Below are 17,944 nucleotides of genomic sequence, written 5' to 3' on the forward strand. Positions count from 1 at the left end.
AGATAAGTTACAAGTCTCTCTGAGCCTTCATTCCTTCATATGTACAATGAAGCTCATAACAGCACAAAACTCCCAGGGCTGTCATGAAGATGACAGGAGATGCTGCTGTAAGGCGCACTGCCCAGCACCCAGTGCCCTGTGGGGTTCAGTACCATTAGTTGGCATAATTATTACCCACCATGCTGTTAGACAAGTAGAAGGGTCTGTCCCCAGGATTCTATGGGGTAAGGGCTGGCATCAGGAGACTCGGTCTCCATGGGGCACCTGGGAGGCTCAGTCAGTTAAGCGTCCGACTCTTGATTTCGGCTCAGGTCATGAGCTCAGGGTCATGGTGGGATCGAGCCCCACGTGGGGCTCTGCCCTGAGCTTGGAGTCAGCTGGAGATTCCCTCTCCCTCTGCCCTTCCTCCTACTCACATGCTCTATCTCTCTCAGAATAAAATAAAATCTTAAAAAAACAAAAACAAAAACAGGCTCCCTCTCCGAGACTCGGCATGTTCTCCAGTGCCGTCTGTCTCAACAGGACAGGAGAGGCAGCCTGCTTTTGGAACAGCTGCTGCAGAAGCTATGATGGAAAGCATGTACATACAACTGGGTGGCCTCTGCCTGGGGACGGCTGGGATAGGGGCTCTCTCAGAGCAGTCTGGCGGGGTAATTTAAATTTTTTTCTTGCACGTATAGCTTCCGCATCTTAGGCCAGTCCTCTGGAAATGTTGTGATCTGTTGAGTCATTTTGTATTCCTCTCCTCCTAAAGCTTGCTGGAGTGGCTGATACAACGGGGCTCCCCGGCTCACAGCCATGTCCTCTGAGCAGACACTGCCCTTGCTCAAACCACACGACTTTACCTTAGTCCCTAATCCTCTCTAAGGCACAACCCGGGCAGCTCTGTCTAGAAATCCTGCCCCCCACCCAGCCCCAGAGGACTGAGCACCAGCTACCATTTCACTCGTTTACCCAACCACCTGTATGGACAGTCCACTATGCTTCAAGTATCTCCCAGCCCACTGGGAAATGTTAGCACTGGGGAGCATGGGATCCATGCTGGGATAGCAGCAGCAATAAAAATGGTGGTCCTAATATCATCTAACGTTCCTTCAGCCCTTCCTGGGCAGCAGATATTATTCTAAGTTCTTTCATTCACTTACTTCCCACAACCACGTTACCAGATACATGAGATTCCCATTTTACAGATGAGGATGGGGAGATACTTACAGGTGAAGCCACTTGCCCAAAGTCTTACACCTTGTAAGTGGCAGGCCAGGACTTGACATCAAGTGGCCAAGCCCGAGTTCAGCTCTCCACCACTCTACTGTCTTTTGAAGGTTATTCAGGAGCACGTTACGGAAGCCCCTAACCCCGTCTTGGAGGACGAAGGAGGAAAGGAAGGATGTCTGGAAGCAGGGTTGGCTACCTTGAGTCCCGAAAGATTGGTAGGAGACAGTAGGGTGAAGGGACGCGGAACGAACGTTCTTGGCAGAATGGTTAGCAGCAGCTTGTACCGAGACTTGAGGGTGACAGAGCCTGAGTCAAGCCCAATCCATTTCCCTGAACTATTCCAAACACGATCATCTACGCAGAGTGTAAAAATAAGGAGGATGCGAGGAAGTGACAATTTGTGGTTTCCTTACAATGCAGCAGTCATTGCCTGAGTCAGGATAAGCAACACCAGCTGCTGTAACGAACAAGCCACAACATACCAGAGGCTTACACAATAAGCTTCTATTCTTGCTCACGGAGAGTCCCACGTGAGGCTCCTGGCAGCCGTGCGGCCACTTTCTATGTGGTTACTCAGGGCTCCGGGCTCTTCCCGTCTCATGGCTCCACCATCTTCCAGGGCAAGGGTCATCAAACTTCCCTGGAAAAGCACGATAGTAAATATTTTTGGCTCTGTGCGTCACAGACTCTGTCACAATTGTTTAACTCTGCCCTTACAGCACAAATGCACAGCTCTAGATGATACAGAAATGAATGGACATGGCTGTGTGCCAATAAAACTTTACTGACAAAAACAGGCAGCAGGCGGGATGTAGCTCACAGGCTGCAGTTGGCCAACCCCTGTTCTAAGGTATCAGAGCCAGCCAGCCAGCCAGCCGACAGCGGCGCCGTAAGAAGGATCTCACGGAGGGGAGGTTGGACCAAGAGCCACAACTGAGTCCCGTGGCCACATTCCATGGCCACTGGGACTGGGAAATGCAGACCACGTGCCTGGAGGAAAAAGCACAGGGATTTTGGTGAATGTACAGCCGTCTCTGCCACATACACACTTCACTCGCATTCTTCAGTCACTAAGGGGCAGGGAGGTAGGAAGAAGGTATCAGGGGTCCCAATACACAGCTGAGTATGCTGAGGCTCAAAGAGGGCTAGGAACTGGCTGGGGTCACAGAGTCAGTGGCAAAGACCTGTCTGCGTTAAACTTGAAAAAGCAGAGTTTTCAAGGAGAAGAGAAAAAGACTGGGAACTCAACCATGGGGGAGGGAAACACTGAAGAAGTAAATAAATAAATAAATAAATAAATAAATAACTTCACAATGGAGGATGGGTCTGGGCTCGAATATGCTCAAGCCAGAAACCCAGGTGTCAGCTCTGATTTCGCCCTTTCTCGAACCCGGGACAGCCCCTAGATGCAGGCAAGAGGGGCCTCACACCCCAGAGGACGCTGCCCCGGTCTCTCCTGGCCGCCACATTCTGTCACAGAGCCCCGAGGAGTCAAAGAAGCCCTGATGCAAGCCTGGCCTTCACGTTCCCGACAAAGAGAGATGCCCCAGGACAGGAGGGCAGAATATATTTATTTAATGGTAGTGTTAACTTGGCTTGTAACTATTACACACATGGTAGGTGGATCTCTGTTTGCGCTCTCGCCTCTGTCCTGCCAGCAAGAGGGGGGTGTGTCCTTACCTCCCCGCCCCAAGGCCACCTCTTAGCCTTGGCCCATTGCATCACACTACGCCTGAACTGTTTCCCAAACCCACCCACTTCATCCCAACTCAACTGCTCCCGTGCTAGTCTATGCCATCTTCACCTCTGCCACGGACTGGGGCCATGAATATCCCGATGAGCCTCCCTGTTTCTCCTGCAGCCCCTCACTGTCCTTGGTCCACATGGCAGCCAGAGCCATTACTGAAAAGTGCAACTCAAACCCGGTGACTCTTCTGCTCCACATCCTCCAGTGGCCTCCTTGTTCTTAATGTACCGTCCAGATTCCTCCGCATCCCACGTACATGTCCTGTTCACCTCCTGCTCATCCCCTACCGTTCCTCAAGCTCTTGCTACTCCTTCACTAAGCCAAACCTGTTCCTACCTCAGGGCCTTTGCACTTGCTATCCCTTCTGTCAGGACCATTCTTCCCCTGATATCCACATCTTGTTATTTCACACGTGGCTTGCCCAGTTAGGGATGCCCTCCCTAACTCCCCATCCGAAGACCTCTGTCACCTCATTCCCTTCAAAGCGTGGTCACAATCTGAAGGGACCCAGTATAGTCTTTGTCTAATTGCTTATTGTCATTCTCCCCGCAGGAGCATGTCGGCTCCAAGACTGCAAGGGGCATGTTTGTCCTTGTCATCCTCTAACACGGACCTTGTACATTTTACTGCCAGGGTTGGGAAAAGCTTATGCATCTGATTGTAGGGACATTGGTTGGGGGGAGGGGTGTTTCCGTCTTCATCATCAACCATCTTCCATCTTCAGCGACACTTCGAGGAGCATCCCAGCCAATCTGCCCAGGACAGTCCCAGTCATCAAAGTCCTGCATCCATCCTGGGACAGACCGCAGTCCCAGGAAAACCAACAAGGCTGGTCACCCCAAGTGCAGGACAGCACTTAGGAGCAGAGACGCTGAAGCCAGGCCACGTGGCATCCACTGAGCCCCAGCTCACCACTCACTCACCAGCTGTGGGACCCTGAGCAATTTACTTAGCACTTTGTGCCTCAGTTTCCCCATTTATAAAATGAGGAGAGTAATAGTATCAACCCTATAGGGTTGTGGTGGGGATTTAATTGCGTTACCATTTGTAAAGCACCACGTGGAGCGAAACGTAAAGTACAACGTACGTAGTAAATCTTCTGTTAAAGAAATAATCTGCATGCCCCAATGTCTCTCCTCATCTAGGGGGACACCAAATGAATACCCAGGGGCACAAGCCTGTAGCTATTTCCCTCTCACTGAGAGTGACAGCCCCAAGGTGGCACTTCCTGTCTCTTGCCAGTCCCGCAAAGCGACCCGTTCAAATGCCAGTTGCCGCATATCACCTTAGCTGGCAGAAAGTTGTTCCACCTGGTCATCACCCAGAAACGATGACACTTCACTGTTCTACATGGAACTACAGGCCAGGGCCATTTGTAAATGCTGGCACCTGTCAGTCTTGGCGGAGCAGATGATGGAGAGAAAAATCCAGGGCGGGAGCTGGCCTTTATTCCACGGGCACTTTCCTGCACTGCTTCTCAGCCGAGATACAAACCAAATACAACAGACCTTTCTTGCACCAGGCCCACCCTCCTGTGCAGCTTGTGGGGGAGAGGGTCCCCCAAAACGGCGTCAAAGTCAACCCCAGCCCAACCCTAAAGGCCTTCTCCCAGGGAGACCCTAGATCCCTTCGCTCCTTAGGTAAGGAGGAGATCTCCGTTGGCTGCACAGGAAAACGGCCTGAGGGACTTTTAGAAAGTACCTACACTCTGACCTCACCCCCATACACATGAATCAGAACATCCTGGGGTTGGTACCCGGCAGTGGGCCTTTTTAAAAGCTAAGGTGAGGGGCGCCTGGGTGGCGCAGTCGTTAAGCGTCTGCCTTCATCTCAGGGCGTGATCCCAGCGTTCTGGGATCGAGCCCCACATCAGGCTTCTCCACTAGGAGCCTGCTTCTTCCTCTCCCACTCCCCCTGCTTGTGTTCCCTCTCTCGCTGGCTGTTTCTCTCCGTCAAATAAATAAATAAAATCTTTAAAAAAAAAGAAAAAAGCTAAGGTGACATGCGGCATTTGAATGGGAGCCCATCGTGGGGCTTGATCTCATAACCCTGAGATCATGACCTGAGCCAAAACCAAGAGTTGCACGCTTAACTGACTGAGCCACCCAGGCACCCCAGGATGATATCTATTTTGCCCGGGTATTTGTGAGAGTAAAATGGGATAACACAGCCAGCTGGGGCAGCCCTTTACATGTTCGTTCAATCAGAATCAAAATTTGTGTTGGGGGTTCTCACCCAGGACTGCACATTTCAATCACCTGGGGATGGATGTCATCGCTTCCAGACCCTGCCCAGTAAAGCCTCCCAGGTGAGTGCGCCCTCTGGACAGAATGGATCCCATCCTGTCACCTATAAAGTGGGGGTGACAAGGAGGCTACAGTGAGCTATTACGAGGGCTGGAGGAGTTGACAGACACCACGGTCTTCGGAAAACGCATGGCGATCGCTGTACAATTGTGAAATACTACAGTAGCTCCCCCCTTATCCACAGGGATATGGTCCAGACCCCTATGGATGCCGGAAAGCCCAGGTAATACCCAATCCTGGATATGCTATGTTTTGTCTACACACAGACACCTGTGATAAAGCTTAATTGATAAATTAGACATAGAAAGAGACTACTGACAATAACTAATAATAAAATAGAACAATTGTAACAGTACACTGTAATGTAAGTTGTGTGAGTGCCGTCTCTCTCTCTCTCTCTCTCAAACTCTCTTAGTGCCCTGTACTCACTCTTTGTCTTCTTGTGATGATGTGAGATGTTAAAATGCCCACGTGATGAGATGAAGTGACACAGGTGTTTTGACGTAGTGACGACGACATGGCAGGAGGCCCATCATCCACTTCTGGACCGTGGTTTGACCTCAGGTAACTGAAACCTGCAGAAAGCAAAACCGCAGATAAGGGGGAGGCCTGCTCTATATTCTCACCACTTAAGAGAAGAGCCAGGGGTAGGCTCTCCCCCTCCACCCCACCCATCCTACCCCCCTCCCCAGACACATGACCCCTGCTAGGTCAGAGAAGCAGGTCCTCGTGGCCGGGCTTGGCTTCATAGAAAAGCAAATGAACTTTCCTTCTTCTCCTCCTCCTCCTCCTCCTCCTCCTCCTCCCTCTTCTTCTTTAAAAAGAAGATGCTACATTCTACCTAATAAGATAGTGAGAACTAATTAATACGATTCTCTAAATGGGTGCTTCTCAAAGAGCGCTCCCCAGGCCAGGAGCATAAGCATTACCTGGGAGCTTGCTCCAAAGACAAATTCTGGGGCCCCACTCGAGACCCTGCCGAATCAGAATATGCGAGGCTGGGCCGGGCAATCTGTTTTCTCGAACATCAGGTAATTGTGATGCCTGCAGGAGTCTGAGACTATAAAGGGCCCCCAACTGTGCCAGTCCTGTGAGAAAGTTGCCCTAAGAATGGTATTGTTTTTCTGGGGGGACACACTGGACCCCGAAGAATGAGTAATGCGTGGCATCAGCCTTTCCTCTCATCTACAGATTGGGTAGCTCAGAAAACAGATCAATTTTTAAAATTTTTTCTGAACCCACTGAATCTCTCCGACCCTTGCCTTCTGTTTTGCTGTGCTGAGCGGACACCAAAGCAAATTCAGACCTTCTTGGCTGGCCTGCTCCTTTCTGGGGTCGGGCCTGGGTCTCAGGCCGCAGTGTTAGTCACCAGTTTGGGTGGGGTGTGTGGGGGATCTGTCCCCATGGGTTACCCCTGAGATGCCTGTCCTTCCTGTCCATGTGACCCCTTCAGAAGCGGAAGCTCTCTGTGGCCTCCAGAACATGCTTGCGACCCTGGGAACTTCACTGAGGCTGCCTCTGGCACCAGGACCCAGAGCTCGAGAACTCAGATGCCCACAGAGGCTAGGCTGGTCAGAAAAAGGAACCCAGGGGACTGGCTGTGACCCAGCAGCAAGAAGGGGGTGCTGTGGGAGAAGCAGCGAGTTCATGCCAGGCCCTCCGAGGGCAGTCTCATGGGAGCACAGGCCCAGTGCTGGCCTCCTCTTCGAGACCAACTACAAATCAGGATCTGATTTTCAAGAGAAATTGAAATATACCACCTCTTGGATGTTGGCAACTAAAAAAAAAAAGAAAAAAAGAAAAAAGCATGGGCCAAATCGAACATAGCTGTGGGCAGGATGCAGCCCAGGGGTGCCGGGGTTGGGATCTCTGGTCTTAGAAGCAGCCTCTTCCCCCAGGGCCTCACTGCCTCCCCAGGGAGACGCAGGGCAGTGGAGTCCAGGACTTAATGCTCAGGCCTGGCAGCACTCCCCCTCCCGCCCCTCCCCTGCCCCAGGCAAGTGCAGTCTCTCTGCAGTCTGTGGAGGGGGTCCCATTCTCCCCCCAACTCTTGCTCCAAGATGTTTCAAGGCGCCTCAAATCCCCTGCACCTTCTAACTTCTCCTAAAAGGGAAGAAAAGCCAAAAAAGACTTATGAGCTATTTCTTCCTCCCCTTCTGCTATATTTCTCCCCTGAGGCAACAGCTGCCTGCTTTGATGAGAAGGAAAAGGGGGAACTGGAGGAAGGAGAAACAACAGGAAAGAAAGTCCTGTATCAAACTGTGATGCTGCTTCACACACAAAAGCAGATGGGAAGAGGCAGGGGAGGGGGCGTGGAATTCAGCGTCTTCCTCCTGGAGCCATCCGTCTCCACAGGGCGGGGGCTCGGACTGGGTTCCTGGATGAGATGGGGTGGTCAGGGGAGGCATCTCCATCTCCGAGGAGGTGACACTTGAGCAGACACCTGCAGGAAAAAGGAGCCAGGCTGGAACTGGTCGGGAGAAGGCATTCCAGGAAGAAGGAACAGCAAGGGCAAAGGCACCAAGAGCTGCTGGCAGGACCGGGGTGGCCGCAGGGAGGAGTCTGGATTCGGTAGAAGCCCTTCCTGGAGAGTGGCCAGCGGCGGGGGGGGGGGGGGGGGGGGGGGGGGGGGGATTGACAGTTTTAGATCACCTCTGGCTGCTGTGCGGAGAACAAACTGTAGGGGGCGCAAGAGTAGCAGCCAGGACGGGTGAGGAGTTGCAATGGTCTGGCCGGGAGATGGAGAGTGGCAGAAGCCACGGGACTATTGGAGGAACTGGAGAACGGAGCTTGCACGCTTGCACGCGAGCTGTATTTTAGAGGCGCTGCTGGTCAGACGCGCTGGTGTTGGGCAAGGAAAGAGAAGAGGGCATCTGAATGATGCCTTCCTTTTTGCCTGGAGCGTTGTTGACTGTCAACTTGGGTCATTGAGTCATCTCTTTATTCAACAATGATTCATTGAACACCTACTGTGTGCCAGCCTCTGGCTAGACCCCGGGGAGCAACGGAGATCAAGAATACAGGGCTGCTGTCCCCAAGGAGCCACCCTAAATGACCTGGGCTTTCTGTGACGCCCCCTCCTCCAAATTGCAGAGAGAGAGGGTTAAGAGGGGGCAATGTGTCCCCCACTCCCCTCAAATGAAATATCCCTTCATGGAGTCAGCAGATCTCTACTATGCTCCTACTGTGTGCCGGGCACAGGTCAGCAGTGAACAAGACGTATCATGAGCACCTAACCTAACCTCACCTACAGAAAAAAAAGCACAGCTTAGTCTCGCCCACCTTAAATGTACGCAGAACACTTACATTAGCCTGCAGTTGGGCAAAAGCATCCAACACAGAGCCCAATTTATAAGCACGTGTTGACTAGCTCCGGTAATTGGATACTGTTCTGAAAGTGGCAAACAGAAGGGTTATATGAGTACAGGACGACTGTGAGTGTCCGCGGTTGACCCTGACAATTGCCTGGCCAGCTGCCCCTGCCCAGTGTCACACAAGGATACGCACTGCGTGTCACCAGCCCAGGGGGAAAGAGCCACACTGAAAATTCCAAGAATGGTTTCTATTACATACATATTGCTTTCACACCCTGGTAAAGTCGAAAAATCCTGAGTTGGGCCATCGAACATCGGGGCATCTGTAGTGGGTTTGGAACGTGACAAGGGATCACAGGTGGAGAGAAGCCAGGAGAAGGAGAGCTCCAAGCCCTAGGCAGGGCAAGCTGGAGCCTCAGAGGCCCTGAGGAGGGTACATTCTAGAAGCAGCAAGGAGCCCCGGGGAGTTGGGGAGGCTGGAGGCAGGAGAGCAGGAGGGAGGGAGGGCAGAGGAGTAATAGCCCCCCCCCCCCCGTAGGGCCTTGTGGACCAAGGGGAAGACTTTGGGTTTCACCCTGAGCACAACAGGGACTCAGCAGAGGGTCCAGCTCACCAAGGAGTACCCCCTCTGCTACTCTGCCGTCCTCCTACCCACAGCCCTTGTGTCCCTGAGAGGGCCAGACACAGCCACCCACTGTCAGGGGCTTCTCCGGCTCCCCTGGCTCGGCTGCTGTGTCTCTGGGCTGGCAGTGCACGTGATTTACAAGTCCCTCCCCAGGATTGTGCATTTGGGGGCATCTGTTCCATGTTTGTTGCTTCTGGCCAGGGCTCCTTCACAGAGCACATCCCCGCCTCCCTTCCCGGCTAATTCAAACAGCTGGTTACCGCTCACCGATTCCCCGGCTCTAATTGCCAAGGGAAGAATTATAAATAAATGTGTACAAGCAGACAGATGCTGTCATTTAAAAAAATCGATCCATCTAGCAAAAATGCCCCACTTAGGACTGAAGTGGCATACTGCAGAGCATGTGTCTTGGTGGCATTTTTAATGAAATCAGAAAAACAATGGCGGAGCTCACTAATGGATTCCAAAGGAGAGCATGGCCAAGGGCGGAGGGAGGGACCTTGTGGCTCCAACGTCCAGGACCCAGAGCCATAAAAGAGACACAGGGCCCCACTGTTCTTCCACACGTGCATCTCCCCTTTGTCCTTCTTCCAACCCAGTATGACCTCAAGTGGGGCTCATTCAGTGTAATTTTATGAGTCTCAGAAGCAGTCAGCAACCCTCACGTCGTGGCTTCTAGGAACCTCGATCCAGACTGAGCTGTCATCCTCTTTGCTATCCTGGGTGCACAGTGAGGACATCCCCTCGCTTTCCCTGTGGCCAGGTTTGTACTAAGAGGCCGCTGGAACCAGAGCCGAGGTGGCCCATCGAATTCTGCGTGAGATCTGCCACCATCTTTCCCATGCCATGCATGGACCGAAGGAGGAGGACTTGGAGGCTCCTGCAGAGGGCGCGGCCTTGGCTGGAAGGAGTGTGGGTCCCTGAATGAGTACGTGGAGCAGAGCCTCCTGTCCATTTGCATTGAGGTGAGACGAGAGAGAGAAATAAATTTACTGTCTCAGGCCAAAATTTAGGGGAAGTTTTTACTCTAAAAATCCTACCCTGGCTAATACACAATGCATCCCAGAATGAATGAATGAATGAATGAATGAATGAATGAATGAATGAATTCCCTGAGCATGTAATAAAAATAATACCTAATTATCTCCTTCGCACATCACAAAAATCTCATGTAAGCAATGGCATGAGCCCATTTTTCAGACGGAGAAACTGAGTTCAGAAGGCTAAGGAACCCGCTGAAAGATGAACAGCCAATAATAAGAGTAACAGCTACCATTCACTGAACACTCACTATGTGCCAAACACTGCATTACATGCCTCATACATAGTATCTTCTTTATTCCTCAAAAATTCTCATAGGTGTTGTTATCAGCCCTATTTTACAGAGGAGGGAAGTAAGGCTTAGAGACATGAGTCAACTTGCTCAAGAGAAGGAGGGAGGGTAGGAGGGAAGGAAGGAAGGAGGGAGGAAGAAAGTACGATTCACACTAGAAAGCTAATAGCGCCTGTGCTTCCAATCCCAAGGAGTCTCTAATAATTAGCTAATCACATTGCAACTTAAAATACCAGCTTACCTCCAATCAGGCCAGCCCCAGAGAACTGGAGAGCTGCACTCACCCACGCAGGCACACATACACCTTAAAGGTTAAAACCGTTACACAAAATAAAACATATGGTCACCCAAATCTGCATTTATTACATCTAATTGGAAGAGACACAGTCAAGTACGTGAATATTTTAGCAGTTTCCAGCATGCAAATCACCGTGCCAAGGCCCAATTACCCGCTAATCAGCACACACAGGCCCGGCTTTCGGTGCACTGGGTTGGAATGACACTCCATCCTTTCCCTCTTGGCTGTGGTGTTGGGGCGTTCTCTCATGGCGAGTCGGTTATCATTTGCTTGTGCCTTTAAACAGGAGCCGAGGAGCAGAAAGCCTCGAAGCACCCCCTCTCACCAAGTTTATACCCGTGATTGATGTCTAGAGAACATTATGGGCAAAGGCAAGCTATTTGGCTCTAAAATCCAATAGAAAATCCAGATCTTTTCACGTAATCTCTGACTAATAAGCTTTAATGAAGAGGTTTTGATGGTTGTTGTTCAAGCCACAGGACATACAGGGAACAAATGGGAATTAACAGAAATTTCCTTTCTGGCCAACTCCAATAAAGACCAGAGTTCCCACGCCGACAGCAAGACAAAAACACAGTGGCAGTATTTGCCCAAATGCTACCCATTTGCAGCTTTCCACTGAGGATTTTCGCCATGTCTGACTATGCCCTAGAAAATTATTAACCTATTTTTCTTTGAAGCACTCATTTGGGGGGGGGGGGGGTAAATCTTGCATCATTATGTAAATGAAAAATCCAGGATCACTCACCCTATTTAAAAATTGTATTAGTCAAGAAAGATTAGGCAGCATAGCAATCATAGTTGCTCCCAAGAGTTCAAAGGTTTAACACAGAATAACCGATGTGGGTTGACAGAGGCCCCACTCCGTCAGCGAGAGCCTCAGCAGACGGAGTCATGCCATCCTACGACGGGCAATAACAGAGCTGGAGCAACGCTCATGGGCTTTCAAATCTTCCACGCACAGCCCATTGGCCCCAAATCATCACGTGGCTTCACCTACCTGCAAGGGGACTGGGAAATATGGGGGTGCACACTCATACTGGTAAGTGGTAAATGTCTCTGCTGCAGAGAGTAGCTCCCAAGCACATAAAATGAAAATAAAACAATATGATGGAGTTCTTCCTAGAAGGCTGTGCCATGAGAATGCTCCGAGCCAGAACATGACAAAAGAAAAGAGATTCTCAAGCATTATAAATGCACTACAGACGTTTACAGCACGAAGCTGAGACTTTCCCCTTGACCCCAGAGCGAAAGGACTAGGAGAGACGTGAGAAGGCAACGGCCGTCTCACACGGGGACCCAGTGTTAGGTAGGGTGTGTCCCTGTATCACCTGAAACCATCTCCAGGCAAAACCAAACCATGGAAAGAGTTTCTTTGAAGCAAAATAGAAACCAGACGGGGATGAAGGGTGTTTCAAGTCAGATAAGAATCCTTGGGCGGGCGACAGCATCACTGATGTGGCAGGGGTACTTTCCAAAGATGATGACACCAGTGGACCGCATCTCATAAGCTCCGATTAGGTGACAAGGACAGACCTCTACCAAGAGGCGCAAGAGTCTACATTCTCTCCCCATGATTCTGAGTGGGCCTGTGACTGCGACAGAATTAAACTCCATGACTTCGGAGGCTTTGTTAAAAAGGGTGTTACACCCCAGCAACCATGAGTGCACTTGGCATCCAGATCTTAGGTTCTAAAACCATTCTCCAATAACAGGTACCAGGGCTCCTTGGAGAATTGGCTGATGTTGGCACTGGGGCGCGAAATAAACTCAACAAGCCTGGAGCATCTTACAGTGCCAGAAAGTGAGGAAGTGGTCAAGCGCGTGCACGCGCACACACACACACACACACACGCTCTGAATGATGGGGGAATGAAAAGGTCATGGAGCCACCCTGAAGAGCTCCCCAATGGCCAACACTGGAACAATTCAAGCAACAGAGTAAATAACACACTAGTGGATGATAATCCAAAGTAGAAAATAAATAACCACGAGTCAACACGGATATAAATCACCGATCGCATAAATAAATAAATCGGGAAACACAGAGAAACCTCTCATGGAGAAGAATTCCAAGTAATCTCTGTAGATGCTCTGGCCTCAAGGACGTGGAGCACCGCTCCCCACTCCCCGTGTGCACGCTGCACAGAGCTAGTGACTTCCCCGCAAAAACTAATTGTGTGGAAAAGGGGGACGAAGAGCAATTTTACGGTGGGGACACCACTGTGGCCAAGTGATGGAGAGGAACGCCAACAGGGATCGTCATGCTGATGGTACGTGCCCCCAACATGACGTGTTCAGAAGGGCCTTTCCCCTCTGCAGTCTTGGTCCCCAAAACCCAACCCCCAGTGCAATCCCCAGAAAAACCTCAGAAAGATCCCAGCTGAGGGACCGTCTACAAAATGCCTCACCAGCACTCCTGGAAACTGTCGGAGTCGTCAAAACACGGAAAGTACGAGAAGCTGTCACGGCCCGGGGGCACGAGGGACACACGACAATTCAATGTAATATGGTATCCTGGATCCCACAGTCTATCCTAGGACAGAAAAAGGACCTTAGGTAAAAACTAAGAAAATCTGACTAAGGGACGGGCTTTAGTTGTAAAGTTATAAGAATGTATCCATATTGGCTCATTAATTGTGACAAATGTACATTAAGTTAATAAGGGAAATAGGGGTGGGGTACCTGGGGACTGTATTATCTCAGCAATTTTTCTGTAAATCTAAAACCATTCTAAAATCAAGGGGTTGTTTCCTTTTGTTTGTTTTTAATTTTTTTTTTTTTTTTTTTGTAAGTAATACCGCTTCTTCCTGGTTCTCTCTTTTAGGGCACAGACCTGAGGGGTCCTGTGCTGATTCATGCAAGCCCCCCTCCCTGGCACCATGCACCTAGAGATGCCCACAGAGCCCCAGCGGTCCCAGCCCCTGGAGTCTTCCCAGCTGTCCCAGCCTTCCCGGCCCCAAGGGCCAGATGTGGGCCAGGGGCCCTTCCAGATGTCCCCAGCTCCTGGCCTTCTAGCCACTCCAGCTGACAACCAACTGGAAGATAGACTAGCTGTCCCCACCAAGCTCTGCTCAAACTGTAGATTCATGCAGAAAATAAATGTTTTCTGAAGTCACTTTTAACACCATGATGGTTTGTCACGTGGCATTCGTTCAATGGGACAACTGGTCCGCCAAACCGAGTCGGGGCATTGATGGCTTTCCCCTATACATCTGTCTTTGCCTCTGCCAGGGGCCGGACAGTGGACACAGAGTCACAAGAACTGGGCCCTGCTCTTCAAGAACTCTCCTGTGAGTGTTGGAAACTGAGTCCCACGAGAGGAAAAACAAATAACAACGCTGAATCCAAGCAAAGGGGTGGATACAGTATTTCCGAGACACAGAGAAGGGAATGAATGAGTCCCAGAGATCCAGGGATGCCAGAAGAGAGGAGAAAGAACAACGCTTACTGGGCACCTAATAGGTTTCACTGTTCTAACCAGGTTACAACATTTATATGAAGTAATCCTTCCAATTCCCGCTATGGTGTCATTATACCCCCTTGAGATAGGGAAACTGAGTCACGGAGACACGAAGGGATTGCTCAGGGCCTGCCAAGCGGAAGAGATAGATGTGAAGGTTCTCGGTTCTCCTACCTATAAAACGAAGGTATTGAATAAGACGCACGCCAAGGATCGTTCTGCCTCTGAGGCTTCGGTTACATGTGGTTATTTGTCTGCCCAGCATCTGTTCCCTTTCTTCCAGTAACAGCAGCCCAACTTCTACGAGCAGAACTGCCCAACCTCCACTCTCAGTCAAGAGGGGAAACTCCCAGCCTCGGCCAGTGGCAGAATCACATCCACCTTGCACAGCGATTGGCTCAGGCAAACGCAGACACAAACCAGGCCAATGGGAGTCTTCTTAGGGTCTTTTGCTGAAATTCTTAGGAAAGAGGCACTCTACTTCCTCCGGAGCTGCCAAACCTAGGATTTGAACTTGGGGTTGTCAGGGGCTATCATAAGAAGAAAGTCGGCCTGGAAATAAAACCGGCTCAGAGGAAAGGAGAGGCCAAGCCATGAGGCAACACCATCTGAGCACCTAGGTCCAGCCTTGCCTGAAGCCAGCTCAATCCTCGGAATTTTCTGTCCTATGAGTCAAATAAATGTGATCGTTTGAATTGGATTTCTGCAATTTATAACAGAAAGATGTCAAATGCAATTCAGTAACAATGATTTGGGCTAGGGTTTGTGTCTTTATTTTTATTCCCCTTATTGGTGTTAAGTTCATAAAATGTACCTTTTTTATCTTTGTAGCTGTAACCCCAGCCCCACCAGTGCCTAACAGTACCTGGCACGTAGGAGGTCTCAGGAAAGTATTTGTGGAGTTACAGTTCCCCCACCCCTGCAGTCCCCATGGAAAATCAGCTCAGCCTGAGGACAGGATAGACTGTTCTAGTCTTCCTTCTGCTTCACCCTCAGAAGCATTAACACACCAGGCTGCGAGGAGCTCCCAGAAAGCTCCTGCAGCTGGGGGCCAGCAGGGCCAAGACTAGGCTGCTCCTGGTGAGCCTGAGATGTCTTCGCAGCAGGGTCCAGTGTGGCAGGACAGATCTGTAAGGAGCAGAGCCCAGGCTGTTCCCTCTCAAGACAGCCCGGAGTGTCAAGCTTCCTCCCCCACCGCTTTCATTCTGGACCAAAATTCCTGCAGGAAGAAGAGCAGCAGAGGCTCCAAGATCACAGGTCCGTTGAGATTGCAGAAGGAGCCTGGTGGACCTTGGAGATGCAAGAGCAGGGTGCGAGGCCTCGAGGCAGCAAACCCAGGATGGAAGTACATGCCTCCCCAGGCCTCCCGGTACCACTGGTGGGAGCGCCCACACTCAGGGAACTTTGCTGTAAGTCACCACCAATGGCCTCTCCTGCCCTGCCCACCCCCACCCCCCCCCCAACCCCCTCCTGCAGATGGGCTGTTTTCTTTGCCTGGAACACTCTCTTCCCATGGCAAGGGATCTGAATTACTCGTCTTCCCCTTATTTAGTGGGGTGGGAGATGGCTTGGTGGAGACAGCTTGTCTCTGCCCCGTGACGTCCAGGGTTCAGCTGGGAAGACTCCTACGGTTGGGGCTAGAACCTCCCGGAGGCTTGTTCTCTCGGCACCTGCTGCCTGGGCTGGGATGACTCAAACACTAGGCCTCGGGGTAGTCAGATTTCTCCCCAGGCTCCCGAGAGTTCCAGGGAACAAAGCAGAAGCCACCTCGCTTTCTGTGACCCAGCCCCAAAGTTCCATAGCGTCCCTCCTGACCAGCTCACAGACTCTAAGGAGAGGCACACGCTGCACCTCTCCATGGGAGTAGTGCCAAGGGCCTGTGGCCATTCTTTAACACTGCCCCCCTCCTCCCTATCCTTGTCCACTTGTGACATGTGCTTGCGGCCGCCTATGCCTCACCCGCCAGGACACTCCTCACAGTTACTCTATTTCTCACACCTCTGCCAGGTGTCTCCTCTCTCTGACCGTGCCTGTTCGCATGCCCCCACTGGCTCCTGGGACTCCAGCCACCCCAGACTCTGCGCCCTTCCTTCTGCCTTGAAACTCCCTTCTGGCACATGAATACAGGACCTGGTCTCTCACTTCCTTCAGGTGTCTGCCCAGAGGGCACCTTGTCAGAAAAGTCTCTGCCATGTAAAATAGCAACCCCCATCCTACATACACCCGGCATCACCCGGTTCTCCTTTCCCTGCTTTACTTGTAGATTACACACATGCACACGCAAGCCTCTTGCACTAGGACTCAGAGTTCCTCTCACCAAGTGGTGGATTCTCTTTCCTCACCCACCTTGAATGTGACTCGCCGTATGACTTACTTTGGCCAATAGCACGTGACTTGACTTAGCCAACAGAAGTGCTTTGTGCCACGGAGGCCTCTAAGCCTCAAGAGACTCGCAGTTCCCGTTCCGTCTCGTGGAAACCCACCACTGTCATGTGACCAAGCCCAGGCTGGCCTGCTGTGTGATGAGTGACCACTAGTCCAGTTATCCCCACTGCCCTGGCCAACCCCCAACTGACCACCAGACATGTGAGTAAGGCCATCTTCACACAAGCAAGCTGCACCAAGACCAACGGAGTCAGACGCAGCTGACCCGACCATCCAGATCTCTGTAGTCCTAATGTTTTAAGTTATCTAGTTTGGGGACGGTTTGTTACACAGCATTATTTGCAGTAATGGGTAACTGATACATGCGCTTAGCTCAATGCCTGCATGAAATACGTGTTCAATACATATTTGCAACACAAATGAATTGATGAATAACAAAGAGGAAAATATTTGTCTTGTTGGTCACGATCACGCCAATACCGAACACAGTGCTTGGCATGTATTGAGGGATGATGAGGAGAGGGTGACGGGTCCTATTATGCAGCCAAAGCAACCAAACAAAAAACCCTTTGGCTTTTCAAGGGCTTAGGAGAAAAACATCCCCTGGGATCCATGGAAGAAGGGAAGGTAGTAGTGTTTAGTCTATAAGGGAGCAATGCTTGAGTCTGTCCTGACCAGGATCTTTGGGCTGGCTGCGGTCTGGGCAGTGGTGTGTGAGAATCCAAAGAAATACTGGTGGAGGAGGGGCTGTGCAACAGCAGGAGAGAGGACCTAGCCTGGCCAGGAAGCTCTGGGCCCCTCCTCAGGTCGGCTTTATGCAGCTTCCAGAACCCTCTACCACCTCCCCCACCCACCGTTCCAGACACCTGTGAGCCCCAGAGCTGCCTCTCTCAAAATGCAGTTACCATTTGCCTCTGAGTAGTCCAGATAGCTAGTGAAAATGCAGAATCCTGGGCCTGACTCCAGAACTGCTATACCGAAAACTCCAGGGGCGGTGGCCAAGAGCCTGGATTTTAAGCAGCTCCACACTGCCCTAGGGGACCTATGGACACAGAACAGGAAGGGGGGGTGTCTGTGCTAATAGGTTGGAACATAGGGATTCTGGAACAGACTAGGGACTAGAGGCTGGAGACGTACAGCCGTCCTATCAATCCTCACCAGCACAGGGGATACAGGATCTTTCTTATACCCATTTCATGGAGGAGAACACTGGAGGCTCAGAGAGGTAATCAGTGTTCCAGGCTGCCTGACTTCCTGT

At 51.1% G+C, this 17,944-nt stretch overlaps 1 long non-coding RNA gene across 1 annotated transcript in view; it reads right to left on the minus strand.

Annotated features, from left to right (window-relative positions):
* LOC113267606 (uncharacterized) overlaps positions 1–17,944 on the minus strand; it is a 55,072-nt gene that overhangs the window by 33,843 nt on the left and 3,285 nt on the right. Inside the window, exons 2-3 of the long non-coding RNA XR_003320881.4 lie at positions 5,698–5,843; positions 1,698–1,855 (exon numbers count right to left, since the gene is read on the minus strand). This is a non-coding gene — a long non-coding RNA (uncharacterized LOC113267606). The remainder of the gene's footprint in view (positions 1–1,697; positions 1,856–5,697; positions 5,844–17,944) is intronic.

This window comes from Ursus arctos, unplaced genomic scaffold (genome assembly GCF_023065955.2).
Source record: "Ursus arctos isolate Adak ecotype North America unplaced genomic scaffold, UrsArc2.0 scaffold_2, whole genome shotgun sequence".
NCBI classification, from domain to species: domain Eukaryota; kingdom Metazoa; phylum Chordata; class Mammalia; order Carnivora; family Ursidae; genus Ursus; species Ursus arctos.